Genomic DNA, 19,174 nt, shown 5'->3' with positions numbered 1-19,174 from the left:
GTAGTAGTTAAAACAAGAATAAAATATGTTTTAAATGTATGTTACAAATATTTATAATTTTACAGTAGAGTGATCAACAAAGTTTGCTTCTATAGTCTATAGTTCTGCAGACCTTTTTATTATTATGTACACTCATTTTGAATCTACTGCTGTGTATTACTTCTTGAATATTAAATTTGGTCGTAAGAACGAGTTTTCCTTGTTAACAGATATTAAGTGTATTACTTATTTGAACAAACAACAAATAAAATATATAAATAATGTCATTAAAAAAAATTATATTTTAAATTGAGATTGAATTGAATTTGGTTAGTACGATTCTACTGCAGTGTTTCTACTACATGCTCATTCCTAAGCTCTGTACATTATCATCTTTTTTTGACGTACCTTCTTTGAATTTCTTCATTTTATAATGTATATACTCCAAGAGTTAATAATTACTTTATATATTATATTCAGGTTTAATGCACAACTCTAACAAAATGGTTTAATAAACTTTTGTTTGAAGAATAAAAAAGTACTGTGCCAAACCCAGATTCATTTTATTTATAAAAATTATTTCCTCTCTTATCATCTTTTTTCTTTTGTGAAGGGCATAGTTCCTTTCTCGAGGCTATATTCATTACTTACTTACTTATACTCCCTCACTTCTACTCACTTAATTACTTACTTATTTATTTATTTATTTTGCTTTTTACATACGCACTTATTGGGTATATTATCATCTACGAAAAATCTCTATAGACAATTTACAGAAAATCGTATTACTGTACGATTATTGTTACATTTGTATTTTTACTGTGTCAATACAACTTTATTGTATGTAAATATATGTAAACGTAAACATGTTTAAAAGTTATATATAGGTATGTTAAGCACGCACAGTCGATGTAGCTTATAATATATGTCGTCGTTGTACACGACTGTCATTTTCTCCGATCCAAATGTCTTCTACGAATTTAAAAGAGAAAAAAAGGTCTTTAATAAATAAATCGCAAATAATAATAATACTATGTAGGTAGGTAAAAAAAACTGACTGCAGTACGTGTGCGATTCACGCGTATACCGGGGCGATTTCAGTTTTATTTCAGCTCACGTGGAATAAATTAAATATATGAAGGGAAAAAGTGCGAAAATGCGTATTGCGATTTACGGTTAGGCAAGCATGAGGAAGACGTCGTCCAGCCGTCGGTGGGTCGGTTGTTAATATAGAAACTATATATATACAGAAAAAGGTCGTTGCCGTTGTATAGGTTTCCCCGTTTCCCCGTATGTGCAGACGGTTTTTTCCTTTCGTATTTCCTTCGTCCTCAAAAACTGCAGCACTGGTACAGGAGCATCGCGTGTTATATAATAATAATATGACGAGTTATTATACAAACGAGCACAACTGCAGCGTACGACTGCTGAACTTTGAACCCCACTCATTCAACGACGATTATTAGCATAAAGGCTTCGTGCATTACTTGTCAACGAATTTGATTTATCCGCCACGCGAGTGTCACGTCGTATACGATATTATATGATATATTATATTATTATGTACAATATCGATGGCCAGCCGGCGCGGTGCATAGACGATGAATAATAATAATAATAATAAAAAATTGATTGTTTATTCAAAAGTCCTCTTCCCGTCACCAATGCGCATATATATACCGTTGCGTTTTGTTTGTTTTATTACACCCATGGGTGTCGGCGGTGGCGTCGGCCGAGGCGGTTCGGCGACTGGTATACGCATATAATTTTATTTCCCTGCGTACATTACAATAATATAATCTCTACCCGCACCGTGCAACAACTCTCCCAGATGACCGGAGAGGTTAGGACCTGCAGACCGCCTCAGACCGTATGGTATACAGTACAATATACATTTTATACTATTGTGTAATGTATACTAATATGTTATACAGAGTGGTTTAATAGTATATACCAGGGGTGTCGAACGCATGGCAGGCATGCAAAAGTGCAGGCACGTTTGTAAAAATTATAATGTTCATAAAATTTTGATTGTAAACAAATTCAGAGAAAAAAATTATATACATTTAAAAAATTATAATATTCCTACGTAAAATAAATTATATTAATACTATTTATTATGTTCCATTTTGTATTTAAAAATTTTGTGCACGTGAAAAAATGTCGAACCCTTGATTGAAAAAATTTGGCACTAGACCCAAAAAATTTTCACAACCCCTGTAAGTATATACGTCATGTCAGTATCATACGTTTTTTAAGTGTATAAAAAAAAGAATGTTGCGACAACGCAATATTATGTTATGTATGATTTTTAGCGCACCACACATTCTTATTTTACGTATTTTTCCAGACAATAACAGAATATCTGGCACCTGTTTTTAATTTAATATTTTCTTGAGGGATTTTATTGAAAACTTAACAGGTATAAGTGAAATATACTGAGTATAAAATATATTGATTATTGAACCGAATACCTAATTGATCGATTATAGGTTAAGTTTATGGGAAGATAAGGTACTGAAGGCTAAGCTGAAGTACTGTGGCTGTAAGAGATCCGCGGTATATGGGTGCATTATTTACAACGTATAAATTTAGAATGCTCATATTTATATTTTATGAATGGTAAATTTTAGTTATTGCGGTAAAAATGTATACGATGGTATATAATATATGCATTTTTAGCACATAATTAAATTTTAAAGAAAAATATTCTGCTTAAATATAAGACGTTTTAAAATTAACAAAAGTAAAAAATCATGTAGGTAGTTCAATACAAAATTAAAATGTATAATTATATTAATTTTAATTTTTTTTATTAGTCATTAATGCTTGTGTTATAATTAGATAAAACTATTAAAAAAAGTACCCACTTGAAACTATTCAACAACGCAAAATTCAATTAAAAACATTAGTTTCGTACGTTTCATATTATATATGTATGTGTATGTATAAATACTTTTATAACATAATATTATATTAGATTTAGTATACTTACCTTGAGTATGGTTATTAGTTTATTACATTAAAAACCGTTACGAATAAAATGCTGTGGCGAAATTAAAAAATTTCCAAATGATTAAGCCGGTACATTATTATCATTTAATGAATAAATAAAATAAATATGCATTTTGAGTTTAGGTTAACACTGTACCAATATTTGTTTGGATTAACGTCGCTAACCGAGACACGAAGCTGAAACAACCATCGAAGTCGTTTTAGTCGTACCCAACCTTTTTTTGTTTATTTTATCCCGCGACAAATTACATGGTTCCTATTACACCTCCCTTTACTTAGCGGGGGTTCTCCGTCGAAATTATTTCGCGAGTTTCTCCCGAATGTTATATTATAGTAAAACAAAACTTGGTGCCATCACGGTAAAATTTAATTTTGTATTCTTGAGGTTATGTCATTATGACAATATTTTTAATGTATTTTTGAACAGATATTATAAAGTTTTTACTTTTAACAAAAAATGAAACACAACACATTTTCTTAGGTGTTTCCAAAGGATAAAATAAGTAAAACCAAAATTAAAACGAAAAACTTGCTTTTAGTAATTAAAATGGTTATAAGTTCTGATAATTATATAAGAAAATCGTAATAAGATTATAAAGTAGGTACGAGATGTTTTAGAAAGTCTACTGCAAGTATATATGCATACTGAGATGATAATTGTTTAAACAATACTTCATACCTTAATTCGAATTTTTTCATTAAAAATCATTTTTCTGTACAAACTTATAAATACTACTTTTATTGTAATAAATTAAAATGTCATTTATATTACGTACTGTAATAACAATCTATGTTTTACATATTATTATTTGTTGTAGACTACATTTCCTTTGTTTGGAAGCGTCTCGTCTGTTTGAAATCGTACTAATATTACCTAATAAAATACTTACTTCACGAGTAAATCTTCTACACGTGCCCAATCGTCTCAAACATCACATCGAAATACCGCATTCCCCAATCTAGTACGAATGACAGTTCTAAGAATTTAATCAAAGCCCCCCCCCCCCCATGCGGAAATGTCGCTTTCGGATAGAAAAACCGTTTATATACATATAAGTTATCGGTTTATTACGTCATGCCACATCCTGCGGTGTATATTCCTTCCGTTTCACAGAGCACAATAGTTTCACATTGGCCCGAGAGTATATTATCTTTACGATTACCGCGGCCAAGATACGATACGCCACGATAAATGAATTACAAGTCATTACAGCGGACGATATAAGATTAGGTTGGGTCATTAACAGGTTTTAACGTTCACTTCCGTTAGTCGTACCGAATAATAATCCATTACGTTATTTTATAACAATACGTACAACGTACAACCACCACCGTGGTTGTAGTCGCGCGCGATGGTTGCCATGAGAGGGATGCTCGCTGTTCGGTCCGTATAGATATTATTCTTGAGACTCGCACCGCCATAAATCCAAAGCGTGTGTGTGTGTGTGTGTGTGTGTGTGGGTGGGTGTGTGTGTGTGTGTGCAACCGGGTTGGCGCTTAGGGCGCAGTGGGAAAACGTACGCATCCTCTCACCCCGCCCACACCATAAAACTATATATATATATTGTAATTCCGGTCACGCGTGTTCACACTACCATATATACCTACCCGCTGGAATGGTGGCGGCGTGTATACCTAAATCACTATAACCCGTCGCCACCGCGGACACGGCATAAGATATAATATTATAATAATGCATATCCCGGCCTACACCATTGCAGCCAGTGGGGCATACTAACCGGGGGGGGGGGGGGGAGAGATGAAATTGTTGAATGATTTAATTTTGAATGTTATGTTCAGGTGTAACGTCATCCAATATGATAATTACAAAATTAAAACCCCCTCCCAAATTTATTATATATGATATTATACGAACCCACCATGTGGTGTACCCAGCTAGGCAGGTTAACAAGTAATGATACTGCATAACATGTTCTCGAAGGAGGTGGGTGTATAAAACACCTCTATGCACCACTGACGCCCACAAACTTCGCAAATAATTGTAATATGTACATATTATTTTGGTATACTCGTATATTTGTAATTAAATCATAGCACACTGCAGGCCAGAGCAGCAGACGGTGGAATTCGACATAAAACATTTTTATAATAATATTATACAACCCCGTAGTCGAATACTTACGCAAATGAAGAGAGAGCCACAATATCGCGGGCGATCCTATTTGTAGGTTCAAAGGTAATAATAATATAAATTAAATGAATGTTGTGTATAACATATAATATATGCGCATCGGTATAAAGAATTAAACGCGTGGCGCTAAACAATTTGATTCGGATGGAGAGTCGTGTGCGGTGGATTAGTCTTGCCGGTGAATTCGTTTTGAATGAGTGTATGTATGTATGTACGAATATTAGGCGTATACCTCAATATACTCGCTAAACTCATGATTATTGTTTTCTAAAAAAAATTCACATTTTATTTTTATTTTTCGTTGTTTATTGAAATTTTTAACAACCCGCCACTAAAAAAAAGCGAACAGACGCTACTGCGAGCGCTGACGCCACCAAAATAAATTAAAAACTGCCTTTTTACGTCGCAGAAATTTGTATACACCGGAAGTCACCTTGTTCAGCTGACCAAGGTCATGGAACCCCGTTATTTATTATCATTTATTTTCAGATTTTTGAACGTTGACTACGCGTAAATCAATAAGAAGAAATTCAATGAAACGCCTTCGCATTATATAGAATGGATAAATATATGTAAGTATTTGACTTTTTTTTATCACCCGAAAAAGTTATATAAAAAATCAGAAATAATAAGACGACTATTGTAAAACAAATATCTCCACTCGGAATGCAAAACAGAACCTTACTCATATCTGGGTGCGTGTAAAAAGATAAACGAAGAATAAATAAAACGTTTCATTGTGAATACGGTTGTGAAGAAAAAAATAATCGATACTCTGTCATGAATTTTTTATCTTTTATTTTAAATAAATAAACATAATGTAGGTATTCGAATATCATATGAAAACATATGATAATATTATCTGTAGACAAGACGATTTACAGTGACCCTTTTGGCTTTTATATTTTGCATTATCTGGATACGACACAAATAAACTGCGCGGTCTCTGAATATTATATACCTTAATAAAAATACCAGTAACTGTTCGTATTTAATTTTTTCATATTTTTTTTTAACCCTGGAATGCGGTAAGTTCTCGGTTGTGTTCAAAAAAAATTTTAAAATGTAACTTAACATTAATTTATACAAATATGTATAATGCATATTATAATTTTATGATTGAGGTAGAGCCTGAAACAAAACTGTGCCGGAATTCTCGAAAAAATACATTGGCAGTTTTAAATACAAGTCCGAAAATATCACTCAATATAGCCACATGACTACGAAGACAATATATTTATATAGATTGAAAATGTTTTCTACTCATATACAGCTTGTTTGAGTTGTGTTGTATAAACATATAGTAATCCCATAAGAAGCCCACCTATATATTATATATCTACCGTACAAAAGATTATCTTTCCTTTTAAACAAGTGCTCTTTTACTTCCTATAACTCGAAAATTGTCGTACTTAGGAGAGTACCTGTAGTACGTGTATAGCTGTGCTTGCACACTGCAGAGGATTAACATCCTTTTGTTTACCTTACTATTTCGCAGTGTGTTATCCAACGGTTTCCCTTTCAAGTTTCAATTTAATAACCCTTCCCTGCTGTGCAATGGAATATTTTTGCGATGTTTTTACAATATTAATTCATAACTTGTAATGTTACACTTTAAGTTACATTTGTGTGATTGTAATGTGCATGGAACTGCTTATGTCCCAAGAAAGTAACTTCATTCGTAATATGAATACAATACTTTATCCCAATGTTCCATGCATATTACTGTATATCATTCTATACAAGTAATCTGGTAATATTCCAAGCACGTTACAAATAACATCCATTGATTGTTACCAAATAACATTCAATGATTGTTCCCAAAAAACATTCAATAAACGTTATCAAATAATTTTAAACCTTTTCAATATTGTATTCTAAATATATTTTAGAATATTAATATAAATGAAACATTACAATAATACCTACATAATTCATAGCTTATTCTTTTAAGGTATCATAATATTATTTTTATACTTTTATCAAATATGAAAAGGAATACACATTTTATTTAAAATTAAAAAACAAATTAATATAACCAAGTGTTTTATTTGACTTCAAAACAATTTTTTTTTTATTAAATATACAATTCTATAATTTTATGTTATACATAAAAAAAATATGAATTAATTAACGTCTATGTGGCACAAAGGTAATTTAACTAAAATGTTAATTAACTTAAAATAATTTTTATAATATTATAGCAAACTTAATATTTTATAAAACATTTACATTTAAAATAATACAAATTAATAACATATTTATACATAGGTATTGCAATACATAATATATAAAATAATATAAAATATATTTAATCCAAATTGATTAGATATGTACCTACATTATATTCATTAAATATTTACATTCCTTAATTCTAATAAACACAAAACAATAATTAATAATTTCAATAAATATAATTAATTTATCATGAGGAGTTTATCAAATATTTTAAATCACATTAAAAATTTTGTTTTAATTATTGTGGTATATCTAAATTATGACAAAGAGTGATAACTACTGCTTTATCCCCTGATATTTGAATATAAAAACACTTACATTTAAAATCATTTAGTTGGATAAGATGAGGTGTACTTAAAAATTGAAGATTTATGATATATGAGCCAATATCTTTGGATGAAAAATTAAGTAGATTAAAAAAAGATGAAAAGCTGGTAAAATATAAACAAGGGAAAATATTCATAAGAATTATTATATTTCATTAAACCTGGTTGAGTTTTGTCCAAACAATCCACTGAATTTAATTTGTATACCGAAGTGGTATTGGGCTAATTTGAGTTTGTTGAGGTAATGCACTGCTACTCTAAGTTTACAACAAAAATACTATTTTAAATAGATGACTAATGAAATTTATGGTAAAAATTAAATGAAACATGAATTATATTTTTATCATCACATACCTATAATAGCTTAAAATGCAATGTTAATTAAATAACATACCTACCTGAACCTAATACTTAAATAATTTAGGATTAAATCAGAATGAGTTAAACATTTAAAAAAAAATGAATAGGTAGGTACCTAGGTAACTAAAAATAATTGATTTAGAAATTCTAAGGAAATTCTATTACAAAAAATGTTAGTATTTATGAATGTTAAGAATTATTTTTTAAAAATTAAAATTTTTAATCTTTTATTAGCTGTTATTATTTAAGTAACTAAAAATGATGTTAAATTTATTTACCTCAGATATGTTAAAACTGCGAGATATTGCCATATTCAACGATACATTCTCTGAGCTCGTGGAAGGACTTAAATTGATATTATTTAATTCAGTAAACTGAGGCTCAGAAATGTTATTAACAAAGTTTGTTCTGGCATACCAATTTGTGGACCTTTATTTATTTTTTTCTGTTGAATAATGTTAATACCTATAATTAAAAATAAAATAAGTAAGGTATTAGGTAAAAAAAATTAATGAATTGTTTACCTTCATCACTGGAAGTATCAGAATCTCCACACATCATTGATGATGACTGACCATACAATCTTTTGTTTTTATTTTTTTATTTAAATGTTGCTGTTCAATTTCGGATGCTGATTCTTCAGTTAATGCACCATGCCTATACCACGCTTTACCAAAATCACCTACAAATTGTTTATGTAAATATAGTAAATTTAGGTAGGTATCTATGCTAGCCTTTTTTTTGTAGGTTTATTTTCATTAATACTTTAAAATTTTAGGTATATAATAGATACATACTATACTCTTTTCCATTTTCAAATAATTTTATTCTGTAAGTATTCCAATCATCTAATGGTTCCATAGCCTCTTTTAGTATATCACTTGTAACATGTAATGTAGCAGGTGGCCACATACATTTTACTATTGCATTGCCATGTCCATCAACAGTTTTTAAAACCCAATTAGTTGGTATGACACTATACTCCTGACTGTCAGGAAATGTAGCTATCACCCAACGTTTTTTGGTTAGTGTCTATGAAAATGTATGGAAAATGAATAATTATTAATTAATTATAAATATTTATGTGTGTACCTATCTATAAACAGTATTGGGGAAGTTACTGTTTTTTAATAATTAAATTACATTACTAATTCCTCATCAAAATTGTAACTAAATTATTTTTAAGTTACATTTATTTTGAGTTTAAAAAGTAACTCAATTACAATAAAAGTTACTTTTTTTTAAAAAATATCACTGGAGCTTAATAACCATGTGTTCAATACAATACATAAACTAAAATATATTAAATAATGACAACCAACAATATGAAATTATTAACAAATACTTATTTTGCTACACATTTAGTTATTTCTTCACACTTTCAAATTTATTTTTTTTTAAAGTGCATATTCAAAATTACAATCACTAATTTTAGATCGCGTTTTAGTGCATAGGTTATACCTAGTATATTAAAGTCTTAAACCAAATAAAGTAATGAATAATTAAGTAATAATTACTTCAAAAAAGTAACTTAAATCACATATAAATTACTTACAATAAAATGCAATTAAATTACCAGAAAATTAATTAAAAAGTAATTTAGTTATAGTAACTTGTAACTTAAGTTAAGTTACTTCCCAACACTGTCTATAAACCTACCTATTTAATAAAGTTACAAGTTTACAACCATTTATACGAAAGAAAAAAAATTATATTACTTACTTTTTGATGACCACATTGAGACTAAAATGCAAAATAGGTGTATAATTATTAATTACCTTTCTATTAATTGCAGAAGTTGAGTATTCACAGCTATTTTGGTAATCCATTTCTTTCCGTATAGACGTGAAGTATAGGTAAAATGAAAATAACCAGAATGAAAGAGAAAAACAATAACTGAACAATTTCAAACAAGAGAAACTCGGAAAAAAACAAATGAAAACTTAAACGGTCACAATGTCACATGGGTTATGATTACGAATTTTATGTTTATAATAATATGTAGTGTAATATTACTTTCATAATATCCGCCGGACTGCCGCACACTAGTACACTACACAATGCGCTGTTTGCGCCGTCCGTTGCGCGTCATGTGGGTTCAGCTTTCCCGAAATCGGAAATAGAAATACAATGCTATATTGCTCATAACAATGAGATAAAACTATTTGGGTATATTTTTAAAATTATTAATAAAGTAATAATAATATTATAATTGCATGTTAACGCGTAAACAAGATTATTTCAATACAATAATAAATGAACATTTCACGAATGTTCATTTGTAGCATTACATGCGTATGACGCTTAAAATATTTAAATAATGTTACTTTATGATACATTAGATATTATTTTTATGGAATAATTTTACAATATTGCATTATTGATACTTCGTAATATTTTTATGTGATCGAAACTTAACATAGCGGCAACGATTTGTAACTTAGATTGCACAGTGATTATTTACTGTTTTAGTTAATGCGATTATTGTGTCGTATATGGACATGCAAAGTATAGTTCCGAACGTACCTATAACTATAATTGCCCACTAAAATTTTGAAATGCATATTTAGGCCACCGTCAGTTTTCTATTTTTTTTTCATTATATTATTATTATACAAAGCCTATATCATAATATGTACATTGTACATATAACTCTGCAAGTGTTTTACCAACGCACGTTTACCAAGTTGCATGATGCATTGATGCATCGTTATGTAGCATCTCGAAGATAATTTATAAAATGAAAATTTTACGTTTACCTATTATGAAACATAAAAGAATATATATTATATATGTAGATACCAGATACCTATATAATAAACAGTCATAATCATTTACATGCCTAACCTAACCTATACAGTGGTTTTCAATAAAGTGAACTGAAATGATCCTCGTCATAATATTATGTAATATTTATCAAATGTATATAATAATGTATTAAATATATTTTTATACAGTTCAATAAAAATAATTTTACTGGCTTATATATTTTAGTAGTTATACGCGATGTTTTATAAATAAGAGATAGAAGTTAAACGTATTTGTTGATGAAGACACGAATAATGAGTACCTATATAAATTTACTTAATGGGTAAACGTGACTTATGGACTATTTAATATATATGGAGCTACATTTTGCGTTATACAATAATATTACACACACGGTTGTAATACAAATTCTCTACACATTCTTTTAGGTGAAGTGGTTTAATAGAATTCACAATTTCCGAGTTCTTCGCGCTTAACTCAGTTGAGTAATTTTTTTACCGACTAAATTCAACATGTTTTCATACATTTTTTAAATTTGAACTTAAAACTAGGTACCTATTGTCAATGAAAAATTTCCAAAATCAGTACTATTATATAATTATTCTGCACCATGGTATATACCCTCTTTCTAATGAAAAATAATGCGGTCTAAATCAATCTCGTAAAATGATAAAATGTTAATGTTTAAGTTTTTATAATTCAGACGCATTAATTTCAATTGATTTCATGACATAAACCACAAACCTAAACACTAACCACGCCTAATCTAGATGGATCTATTGTCCAAGACAACATTTTTTATTACATAACTGGGTAGAAACAATTTGAACGTGCCCTCGTAAATTGATACTTCAAACAAAAAGTTATACATAGAAAATATTGTTGGAAAATTATTTAAATCACTCTAATGAACGATTTTATAGTAAATATTGGCTATTTATTGTGTATACCGGAATACAAGTTCCTATTCAACCGCAACCGTGTTTCATAAGACCTATACACATTTATTTGAGGCTATCGAGCTATGTTACCGAAATAATATCTTATAATAATATAATATGTTGTACCTATACAATAATATTGTAAATGTCTACAGCTTTCTGTGCAGGGTCACCCGAAGACAAGGCAACTACAGAAACCCAATAATATATTATTAGATATACTGTGCACAGTGAAGACGTTCAAGGGTCGTGTAGAGGAATAATAATTTATCGGCAACGGAAATATTATTTGGGGAGAGTTTTCCTTCTCGCGTTATTCTAATATAGTACTATGTAATATCACTATAGTCTTCTGCAGAGGGACGTTCGTTACAGTAATAAGGAGACTGCAGCACTATACATTGCCGACCGCCGTCGACGTCTTTATTGCAATGATACATGTGTTAAAGTATACGCAGTACAATAATATTAATAATAACTTTTTATAAAAATATTATCTAATATCATATGAACATAATATATAATAATATATACAATATTTTTGCGATTTAATGTGTATACGTATATATTTTTATTGAGTGCAGAATGCATCTTTTGACGTGATATTTCAAATGTGTGCGATTTTTATATAAAAACATCGAGTCGATGTGCGGTGTGCCCTTTATAAACACATACACACGCACACGTCTATGGTAGTGAAAACGTATTGTGTAATGGTTTTATGACGTTTATTGTCCACGCGATGAATAACTTTGTCGTCGTCTTCGCGTTTGTGTATTTCCGCCCGGCGAAATTCCATAAATAATAGGGTTGTGATTCAAACGCGTTATATAATGCGACGTGGGTTTTCTGAAAACTTTTCTCATAGGTAATCCACCCCTGTATTTACGCGATCGTCGTCCCGTCATCCGACCCCCCACCCATCCACCCATGCCGCAACCCACCATCACCACGTCGAAATATTGGATTACGGCGCGCATCACAGATCCGATGCAATATGTCGTAGTCGGTCGCTGCACCAAGAACTACGCGCGTTTTATTTATTCGTTTTATATGCTATTATTATTATTATTATTATTATTAATATATCACGTGTGTGGTTTTCTACACTACTACCCCTCCCCCCTCGCACTCACCCACTTACCCGCCATCAGCAACTCTGCGCACCGCACCAACCATCGCCGATAACGTTCCTCCGTCGAGAAAAACGTTATTATTTGATAACAATAAAAAAAACCCCCTCGAAAGCCATCATATACGCGAGAGCCATTGATATGCCGGCATACGCGATGTTAACCCTCCGAAATGTATATATATGTGTGTATGTGTATGTGTGTGTGAGTGTGTGTGTGGGAGCGTGGGGTCTGTCGAAAAGACACACTCGAGATAGGTCCACACACACGCACGCGGTCGAAGGTATTAACAGGATGATTTTGACAAATTGAATTCCGCCGTTTGACAGGTTCTTTTTATTTGTACCCCCCGTGCGAGGGAGTGCGAAGTAACGAGAGATAGAGATGGTGCGGGAGAGGGTGCGAGAGAGAGTGAGTGGGGCAGAGAGAAAAGCAGAAAATCAATGACACCGGCGTGCGTGCATGGCAGTGTTTACGCGCACCACCGCCGGCGGTGGTGCACCTACCTGCCCACATACACACAAATTGATAATAATAATATACGCTATAATATATGTGTAGCCGTTGTGATGCCAAGACCAGCTCTTATAGTATGAGCACGTCGTGCAGTGCTCGTGCTTTCATCAATACGCATTCTTTGTAAATGTATAATGTGTATTGTGTGTGCGTGTGTGTGTGTGTAATACCACCGAAATAATAGTTTAAATGGCTCGCCGCCCTTTGACGTCGCTGTGTATACCGTTGGCGGCGTCATCTCGCGTACCCAACTGTGAGTGTGGTAAGGCAGATATTACCTATATATTATTACGTTTTCGATACGATTCTGAGGAAATAAATGAAAAAAAAAATTCTAAAAAAAATATAGCTGGTATCATTGAAAATAACTGTGGACTGCTATTTTGAACGATGTATTAATAACTCTTCAAAAGTTAAGAAATATATTTTAAACGACGTGGGTGGGCGGGTGCTCAGAACATTTTAGAATAAAATTATCGATGAATATTTTATGGCAATCTTCTTTTTAACTTTTTAAGTACCTGTACCATATGAATTGGCATTTTTGTGCTCAACTATTAACACACCTACCTTTTTCATTCCTTCTTACCCCTCCCTTCCCTGTCATTCATCCCTGTTCATGTACTTCTACAAATGTTTTTGTTATAATCGTCATATATTTTATACACAACATACATAATATATATATATATAATGTTTATACATATATGCGAGACGAAACACACCAAGTCGATTCTTTGAGAAAACCACTAAAGGTAAAAGACAAATTTTAGAAAATCGTGACTTACCTACGTAAAAACGGAATTTTAAATTTAAAGTAGATTTTAATGCATATATGACTATATTATGTTTAAATTATTCTGTAAAATATAATATAAAATAAAATTCATAAATATTTATATATTATGTCTATGTGCTTTTTACTTTCGGATTATTTATGACAAATTCTTCCAAATACTCCATAATATTTAATCATATATGAAAATAATTTAATTTATAACGTATTTAGTCATTCTGTAAATAAATATGATTAGGCGATTAATGACCGTAGCTTATGAAGTTGTATAAGTTATAAGATCGATATTAAAAATAAAAAAATAAATGTTAAAAAGTCATGATGTATGACATATATTACACCTACAATCTGAATATTGTTGGTATATACTATATTAAATTATATTACATTGTGAACGCATAAGAAAAATTATGACATAACGCTACGGTTAATAAAACAACAAACGTCAACCTATTAAAATGTAAGCAATACAATTTCAACATAAAACCTACGTGAAATTTCCTTATTCTTTTATTATATTACAGGTTGTAAATACATTTATTTATAATAATAAAATAAAAAACCTACGCGCATCCCAATTCGCAATATTTTGAGTGATAATAATTAATATTATATAGGAAGTAGTGGTATTATATATTTTAAACCTAAATAGATAACATTTTATTCAACAATATTTTTGTCACGTTTTATAAATGTTCTATTTTAAAATATTGCTGACGCTAATAGTTTAAGTAAAAATACGAGTAAATACCGACCTAGATTTGATTCTTTATAAAATAAAACATATATTTTCATCAAAAATCGCGGAACTCGCTCTGAGTTGATTTGAGGGTACTCGTGTTACCGTCATTGAGTACCTAGATCAATGTACGTATTACTGTATTTGATGTATTGCATTAATATAGGAAGAAATAGCAAAAATCTGAAAGTTCCTTCTCAAAAATACTATAAATAGATTTTATTTTCTACTGAAAAATGGCCGGTACCCAGTACAGATTGGATCAAGTCCCCTGCTCGAAAACTTGTTCACAAAAGAAAAATTAAAATAGATAAATAACATAAATGCGTGTAACAATACTACAATAGTTACCACGCTCACTTAAAATCAAAAAAATCTCATTGTATGTGTTTATTAAAAACTAAGAATTACTTTTGCGATTTGGTTGTTTACAATAAAGGTTTAATAATTGTATAAAATACCTCATTACAAGTGGGTAATTTATAACTACATACGGAAACCATAAGCCAGTAACCATGCCGTATGAGGCATGGACTATAGTATAGTATGTATAGTATAATATAGTCACTATACCATTATTATGTCTTGAACTGATAAAATTGATAAAATACCATTTAATAAATATACCTACAATATAATACAATATTATCGATTGATATGAATGATATGAATGATCAATACAACAACAATAAAACTAAGTTAAAAATTAATTTAGACAATTATATTTGATAAAAATAATATTGATGTTTTTTGTGTTTATTTTACGGACGGAGGCTTAACGTGGTCACATAATATATATATGCAATGATATACATCAGACGATATAATATATTATATTATAATAATATATATCCACCTATATTATTAAGGAGTACAGAGCAGATTATTATTATTACTATTATTATTATTATTATTTTTTTTTGGGGGGGGGGGGAGGAAATGAAAAATAATGCTGTCATGTTTTCTGGCAAAAGAACTTTTGTGTTGGGCGGGTTTTTTTTTCATTTATCACTACCGCGGTACTGTATAAGGAAAAGAGAGCGACTATACACGAGCGAGATGAGAAAGTTTGTGCGGCCGCAAAAACAACCGATGTCAGGGATAAAATGTTTTGATGAGTAATACACGGATAGCCGTGGCGGAGAACTCATGATGGGTGTGTGTGTATATTATATAATATATATATATATATATGTATATATACACACGATGGATGAGACGAGCGAGTACAGAGGGGAGGGGAGGTAAAATGCTGTGCAACTTTTTTCATTTAAATTTCACTCAGTAGTGCCCTACCACGTGAACATCGAAATATTTTTTACACAAAAGTTCTCATATACCTTATCTTTTATATTAGACGACATAAAGTAATAATAATAATAATAGCAAAAACTACAATACATAAATAACGATATATAGGTAGGATTTTAGTGACGGTCGCAGTTTGCTGAATCGATTTACGTATTATAATAGTATTATTGTTAGTTATTGTTTTATACATATTGTCAGTGCTCAAACTCGTCAAGAAAAAAGTGTTACGTATGTAATATATAATATGATATAATAATGGGCGTTCGATCATAAAAGTGACTTTTTACTTTTCGAGTGCCGTTCGAAGATGCCTCAAAAATCCACCATAATATTTGTATAAGTATATTAAATTTTAAACGAATTAAACATGTTCTTATTCACCTATCACCGCCTAGCTTGTCAGTTAGGTTAATAATTATGCAATAGTATAGTCATATTATGTCATTCTTTTTTTAATAAAGCGTGAACGGTTAATGATATATTATCTATAGATGATTTATGTTGAGCTGGCGAATGTTAGATAGATTGATTGAAAACCCCGAATGATAACAAACCATACATTTATTCGCTGATACGACAATAATATCCAATAAACATATTATACTGATCAATAATAATAAAATTATTATTTAAATAGTTTAGAATATGATTTTTTTTCATCTACGCAATAGCTCTAGAAGTTTCAACTAAAGAGCTCTCCATTTAACTATCTCTTTGCGAAATTTTGTCTGCAGCTATATTTTGGTTTGGGGTTATCGCAGCGATGCAACTTGGATCACAGCAACTCATTCATGCATGATGAGATGCCCGCACGTTACCCATAATGTTCTACTCGAATTTGGTTTGAAGTATACCATATCTTCCGAGAAAGGTCGCGTCCATGGGATCATTAAGGAGATATAAATTACTAATATAATACTATAATAATATTATAATATATTATAATTTAAAACCGTTCATTTAATTTTGGTTTCAGCGCCACAAAATCGCCTTTGCTTGATAGTTGCTGCAGGCGCAACGTTTTGACGTTAATTTTATCGCATTAATTAACCAAGACCATTTTATATATGTGGTGCGTATAATATTATTATTGTAATTTGTTGTTCACAATAAGTGTGAAATTATACATCAGCGTAATATTTTAGAAATTTGTGATTGTTCCGTGTAAATAATGACGTGAATTCTTGTAAGAAACCGATAGATATCTCAATATCTGACAGAACGATACGACATAAATATTTTACCTACACTATAGAGTTTCTCAACCTTTTTAATGCGGCAACTAAAAATAAAACCCTTCTTCTATCAGGCCAATAAATACAAAAAAAAAAAAATCTAGTTACACTATTATACTGTTATTATTACTATATTAAACTAGGTTTTAGTGTAATTTTAAAATTTAATCTTATCATAACAATTTTGAGATAAAAAAAAATCAAGCCAATAGGTAGGGGAAAATACAACTGATATAAAACCGCAGTATCTATTATATAACTTTTACGTTTTTATCATTTAATTTTTCAATACTTGTACGTATACGGTATACGTAGCCCACACGATAATTGTATACGGTATACCATTATAGTGTGGACTTATAATAAAATATGAATTTGTGAAATGAATGCATCACACGAAAAAAATATAAACGAAAAGAACTTGGTATATTATGAAATGATCACTGGCCTATGTATGATAATATTACATTTCACAATTATTTCACGTTTTGAAACACATCATACGTTTCATAAATATTTTAATGTATCATGTAGTAAAACACACGTCATATAGTTAAAATTGGAACGCTTGAAGCTAATTTAAATGATTAAATACACGCGATATTTGCGATTTTGAGCGATTCAGTCCACATAATATATTATATACATGGTAATGCAATGCGGTGTACGTAATGTTTTGATATACTGTCGACGTTAATCATAGAAGGATATATATGTGTGTGTGTGTGTGGGTATGAAAATGTCAACATTCGCCCCTCCTCTCCTAGGTTAGGGAATTGAGTGTACATCCGTCGACCATCGAGTATAAACAGTAATCGGAGTGTGGACCACTTTACATCAGACAATATTAACGCGACTAGTCCACCGAAATGCAATCAAATGCTGTTCGCCTATATAAGACATAGTGCGTTGGTTTTCAATTGGTAACGATACATACCGTATACAGCGGTGTTCGTATCCGTCCGGAAAATACGTCTACCAATACGTACATCGAATTGTTACATTTTTTGTAAGGAAAATGGAAATATAAAATTGTAAAACGAGATAAAAACCTAATCCGATGGTGCAAATTAACTGATATATTATACGACGTCGAAAAATTCAAAATTTAATACATTTCAATTTTAGCGCTTTGTAAGTCACCATTTTTTTTTTTTTACTAGATGACGCCAATAATCAGTAGTTAATATCATTATTCGATCATTTTACCAGCACTAAACTTACTTAAATTTTAATTCTCAATGTTTTTTTTATATTGGAGATGGCCAACTTTTTTGATATCGTGGCTCATGTTCGATATATTTTTAGGTTATGTTTTTCGATATAGGTACTGAACAGTTTTATTGAAATAACCTGTATTGAATCTCGGGTTTGTAGTTAACAGGTCCTCCAGATTTAAGGATGTGAAAGCCATGAAGCCCAGAGTAAAACTTACTGCTTAATATTGAATGCAATTTTCACCACCTCCCAATAAATATTGTATTGGTTATTAAGATGTCTTAATAATATTATGATGAACACTTGACTTATAAAAACAATTAATAATTGAATTTGAGCCACTTAAAATAAATTATAATATACGAACAATTATTATAGGTACATATTAAATAAAAACAAATTCAGCTTTGGCGGAAAATTGATTAAATTCTAGATGTGTCGCTATT

The 19,174-nt window shown here is 30.5% G+C and overlaps 1 protein-coding gene and 1 pseudogene across 4 annotated transcripts in view; one reads left to right on the top strand and one right to left on the bottom strand.

Annotated features, from left to right (window-relative positions):
* Positions 1 to 19,174, top strand: part of LOC107165518 (discoidin domain-containing receptor 2-like) — a 255,393-nt gene that overhangs the window by 38,843 nt on the left and 197,376 nt on the right. Inside the window, exons 2-3 of one of the 4 annotated variants that reach the window (XM_089219517.1) lie at positions 5,636 to 5,718; positions 17,252 to 17,347. The exons of 1 other annotated variant lie outside the window; for it this stretch is intronic. The gene's annotated coding sequence lies outside the window, so the exon portion shown is untranslated. The remainder of the gene's footprint in view (positions 1 to 5,635; positions 5,719 to 17,251; positions 17,348 to 19,174) is intronic. 2 more of the 4 variants (XM_089219519.1, XM_089219516.1) reach the window with 2 other exon arrangements.
* Positions 8,432 to 10,508, bottom strand: LOC149058285 (uncharacterized; annotated as a pseudogene).

The sequence above is a fragment of the Diuraphis noxia genome, unplaced genomic scaffold, assembly GCF_037042655.1.
Source record: "Diuraphis noxia isolate RWA-SAM2 unplaced genomic scaffold, SU_Dnox_SAM2 contig0002, whole genome shotgun sequence".
Lineage (NCBI taxonomy): Eukaryota > Metazoa > Arthropoda > Insecta > Hemiptera > Aphididae > Diuraphis > Diuraphis noxia.
The sequence above is the reverse complement of the archived record's forward strand: the minus strand, read 5'-3'. Positions and strand labels throughout refer to the sequence as shown.